Consider the following 5,729-nt stretch of genomic DNA (forward strand, 5'->3'; position numbering starts at 1 on the left):
TTTCCGGACTCCATATGTTCTACCCTTGCTGATTTTAATCTGTATTCTTTCACTGCAGTAAACCATAACCATGAATATAACAGCTTTTCTCAGTTCTGTGAGTCCTTCTATTCAAGCTGAGAGTGGCCTTGGGATCCCCCAACAACAGGCTGTGTTTTGGGAACTTACACGGAACGAATTCGGAAAGGTGTGACTGTGGCTGCTCTCTCTCTAGTTTTGCTCTGGCTTCATGGATACCAGTCCTGCCCCTGCCGTGTTAGTTCTTTTTGGTGATGAATGGCCCCCATACATGTGGAGGCCATAGTGCCAGCCTAGCTGAACACACACTGGAGTGACAAGAGAGTGGGTGTGAGCAGCGGTGGGTCTGCTGCTCAAAGGAGTGAAGCTGTGGCAAGACTGCCTTTGAGGATGTTGTGACTGAAGGACTGACCCCAGGAAAGCAGCTGAGGGAGAGACAGCAGCATACGGATGAGGGTGGGGAAAGGCTCCTGTCTGTCCTTGGTGGGTCAGGAAAAACAAAGTCAAGACTTACTTTTTTCAGAACCCTGTTAATCAGTTCCCTCATTTAACTGGAAAAGTTCTTTTCTTTTCTTTTTTTTTAAGAACTTTTATTGAGATACAGTCAACAGACAATAAACTGCATATATTTAGAGTGTACAATTTGGTATCCCAATCTCCCAATTCATTCCCCCCAATTCTCCCCGCTTTCCCTACTTGGTGTCCATATGTTTGTTCTCTACATCTGTGTCTCTATTTCTGCCTTGAAAACTGGTTGATTTGTACCATTTTTCTATATTCTGCATATGTGTGTTAACATATGATATTTGTTTTTCTTTTTCTGACTCACTTCAATCTGTATGACAGTCTCTAGGTCCATCCATGTCTCTACAAATATCCCAGTTTCATTGCTTTTTACAGTTGGGTAATATTCCATTGTATATATGTACCACCTCTTTGGAAAAGTGCTTTTCTGATATCCCTCTGGGAGAAAAGGAATTAAATTATAGGGAAACAAACAAATTCCAAGATTAGGGAACCACTGCCTGGGGCACCTGTCTTCTAATGGGGAGGTCCAAGTTCAGGGGCCCTGCTCTTTAAAAAGTGAATGATTTTATGAAAGCAACCTAAATGTCCATCAACAGATGAATGGATAAAGAAGATGTGGTACATATATACAATGGAATATTACTCAGCTGTTAAAAGGAATGAAATTGGGACATTTATAGAGTCATGGATGGGCCTAGAGACTGTCATACAGAGTGAAGTGAATCAGAAAGAGAAACACAAATATCATATATATATGCATATATGCGGAATATAGAAATATGGTACAAATCAACCAGTTTTCAAGGCAGAAATAGAGACACAGATGTAGAGAACAAACATATGGACACCAAGTGGGGAAAGCGGAGTGGGGGGGTTGGGAGCTAATAAATTGGGAGATCGGGATTTCCATACATACATTACTAATAAGAAAAAAATATCAAATTGTGCACTTTAAATATATGTAGTTTATTGTATGTCAATTGTATCTCAATAAAAGTTCTTAAAGAAAAAAATAATTAAGATTATAAACTTAAAAATAATTTTAAAAAAATTTAAAAAAATGAATGATTTTAGAGTGACTCAGTGATGGTTGCCATACTGTGAGCAGATCAGAGTGTTTCAGGAAGAGTTCAACCCAAAGTTACTGTTTTATCTCCACATAACAGAAGCTGGAGCTGAATATGGAACCCTAAGGTCCTTCCTTGAGATTTGTCTGAATTGCCGGGGCTCCCAGGCCACGTCAGAGAGGCTAGTGCCCTGTCCTCTCTAGTTTGGCGGCTGAGATCTGGCCTGCATGCACAGGTAGAATTGCAGCCAGCTAACAGATTGAAGTTTACTCAGCTCAGCCTCCCTAGTGGGGAGGATAGGTGGCCTGGAAGGGGCTCCACTCCCACCCTGAAATCCAATCAACTTATCCCCATGGCTGGTGCTCTAATTCAGGCTTGCAGCTTTCAATACCATTTATACTCTGCTTACTCCAGTGTATCTCTCTAGCTGGTGATGCCACACTGGTATAGTGGGGTGTCTAATAGGCACCTCACACAGAATAGGTCAAACCGATCTGCTGATCTTGGTCCATCCCAGCCCTGACCTGCCTAACTTCCCAGTCTTACCCAACAATACCCCCACACTTCCAGTTGCTGGAGACAAAATCCAGGTGGTCATTCTGGACTCCTCTCACACTCACATCAGCAAATTCCATCTGCTCTACCTTCAACTTCACAGCACCTCCGCTGCTCCCATCCTGGTCCCAACCACCATCTCCTGTCTGGATATCTGTGTAGCCTTCCAGCTTCTCTCCTCTCCTTGCATCTGCTGGGCTCTTTTTTGTCTATTGTCAACACGGCAGCTAGAGACCACATCTCCTTCAAGTCTTTGCCTGAAGGTAAGGGCATTATATGCTATGGGTTGTAGGACTCCAACTAAATTTGAATTTTGGATAAATAATACTTTTAAAATATAAGGACATACATTAAAAAAATCAAAGAAATGAATACTCCATATTCATTGCAACTCTTTTCTTGTGCTATGTCTATATAGAAGACATGAAAAAGAATAACATATTCCTCTGTATGCCATATTTCAATGTCTTTCCCCACTTATATTTCTGTTACTACTGTATATGTTTAATTTTGCATAGTATATACTATATATTGTATACACAAGTATCATGTAATTAATACAATATAACATTAATATAAGCATGTACATTGTACTCTTGATATTATATAATACATATTATGTTTAATTGTGCATATATTTATCATCCCAGTGGATATTCTTTAACAACAGTAATTCTTTTTTTAATATATATTTTTAAATTAAATTAAATTTAATTTATTTTTTATTTTTTATTTTCTAAACATTTATTTGGCCATACCAATTTCCAATAGTAATTCTTAATTTTACATAGGACATTAAATCCTTAATCATACAGAGTACATCCAATTAATTCAATTCTTGTCAGCATGTATATCACGTTCAGTATCATCCCTTAACCAGCAAGCTCTGAGAAACCAGCAACTTCATGGTCAATTCCACTTTCATTGCCCTGGGCCCGTTAATAGCAGGAGATTCTAGCGTGACACTATACTCAGCATCTTTCCTAAAATCTCCACCCATTTCCCTAAATAAGACACCTTGATGAACAGCTGACTAATCTGCCTGTGGTCCCACACAGCTGTCGTGTCATGCATGTGGCGTGCTTAACAGTTGGTAGCCTGTGATTCTGCTTATGGCTCTCGAAGGCCTTAACCACTGGACTGCCAGCAAAGTCCCTTCACACGTGCTTTTTTTTGTGTGTCTTCTGCTTTTCTGTCTCCTATAAGGACTTCCATCATCCCAACTGGTAGCTGAGCTTTAATTGAATATTATTTACCAACACCATCAATCGTAAAGTGTTATTTAGTCAACGCTTAACAGACATGAGAATTTTTACATGTGAAATTTTACCCCACACATACACATGTACACATACAGTCCTACACACAAAATAAACTAAATGATCACTTAAATAAAGATACAAGTTTAATTCCCCATGTCCCTTTCCCTCCTTAAATGTCTTACTTCATTTTTACATGCCCCTTAAAAAAATTGTCAGTCTCTTAAAGTAGTATTTATAAACAAGTTATCACAAGGCTTATTTGAAATTTACTAAAATAATAAACATAACTTTCTTTTCTCCAACACTTCTCTTCTTTAAAACTTAGCCTGTTTCTCAATTAAAGACAATTTCAAAATTTGCATTTTTTGGAAAGAATTCTGGTTTAATGGGCTGATTTTTCCAATTCCTATTATGTAGGCTTTTTCCTCCTTTTCACCCCAAATTTTAAAAATTCAACTTTTAAAAATTGTTAATGTAGCTTCATTCCAAGCAAGTCACAGAAAATGTCTACATGGATTCTTCAAAACTCCACAATTAATTTTTGGTAAAGTTGCACGTACTAGCATTCACATTGCAGGGAGAATACTCTCTAGATTACAAAGAGCTGAGAGGAGCTGACACCGAGCACACTGTTGATGTAGCTTATTGCTCCTTGCTCAAGTCCCCTTCCTGGGACACAGCAGTGATAAAAATTAATCAGTAAATGAAAGTTTGACTGAGTTATAATCGGCAGCATATATGAGTTGGTAAATTTCATGTCAGTCACGGTGGGCATATGATTAACTCAACAAAACTTGGCATAAAGTGTGTTTAAGAGAAACAAGAAATAAAATTAAATTTTAACCAAAGCCATAAAAAAGCTCCAGCTGAAATAAAAATAAGCTACGAAAGTGACTTTAACATTTTTAAATACATGAAAACTAACACCCTACTATGCTGTGCCCTAAACCTAAACAATTAATAGAACACTTTTTTCTTTTTTTTTTGCCAGAATATTATAAGCAACAGCTTAAAACACAAAAAGTGAGATGATGGATGTCCTTATAGGAGACAGAAAAGCAGAAGACACACAAAGACAGGGAAGGGACTTCCCTGGCGGTCCAGTGGTTAAGACTCCATGCTTCCACTACAGGGGGCATGTGGATTTGACCCCTGGTCAGAGAACTAAGATCTTGCATTCTGCACGCGTGGCAAAAACATCAACAACAACAACAAAAAAAACAAAACAAAAAAATAAACAAATGCCAAACCAAACAAAAAAAAAAACAAAAAAAAACACACATGTGAAGAAGAGGCACAGATTGGACTCATGCAACTGCAAGTCAAAAAGCACCAAGGACATTCATCATTGGATTTAAGGCCCACCTTAATCCATGATGATTTCACTTTACCTTTATTACATCTGCAAAGACTCATTCCAAATAAGGTCATATTCTGAGGTTCTGGGTGGATACATCTTTTGAGTGGGCACCATTCAATTCACTACAAGGCTGATTAAAACCTTCAATACCACAAGTAGAGAAACAGTTTCTTTTATTATTATTTTTTATTTTTTTAAAATTAATTTATTAATTTATTGGCTGTGTTGAGTCTTCTTTGCTGCACACATGCTTTGTCTAGTTGTGGGGAGCGGGGGCTACTCTTCATTGCGGTGTGCAGGCTCCTCATTGCCATAGCTTTTCTTGTGGAGCACGGGCTTTAGGCATGTGGGCTTCAGTAGTTGCGGTGCATGGGCTCAGCAGTTGTGGCTCTCAGGCTCTAAAGCACAGGCTCAATAGTTGTGGCACACGGGCTTTGTTGCTCTGCAACATGTGGGATCTTCCTTGAGCAGGGATTGAACCCGTGTCCCCTGCATTGGCAGGCAGATTCTTAGCCACTGCGCCACCAAGAAGTCCCAAGAAACAGTTTCTTCATTAAAAAAAAAAAATCCTTCAATGTACTCCAAGAAGGCAACCTAGTGTGAAAATTAATAAAAGGAAACTTTACTATATTAGAGTTGGGAGGCCAGAAGGGGGAGCTCCACACATGTACCACTCCAATTCAATACAAATTTCCATAGGAAGAGACATACTTTGCATCTCTGGCTGGAAAGGACCCTACTTTACCATTGCCAGCATGAGGAAGAAAGATTTTGCTCCTTGCTTTGCAACAGCACAGCCAATGTGAAGTTGTCACAACTCAGCCACTGAAAAGCCACCATACTTCAGTGGACTTTTTGTTTTTAACAGCCTTTCCAACTTCTCCTTCTCCTCTATAAAAGTTTCCTCTCCTTTGCTTTACAGGACTTGCACATGGTTTG

This window comes from Hippopotamus amphibius, chromosome 15 (assembly GCF_030028045.1).
Source record: "Hippopotamus amphibius kiboko isolate mHipAmp2 chromosome 15, mHipAmp2.hap2, whole genome shotgun sequence".
Classification (NCBI taxonomy): Eukaryota; Metazoa; Chordata; class Mammalia; order Artiodactyla; family Hippopotamidae; genus Hippopotamus; species Hippopotamus amphibius.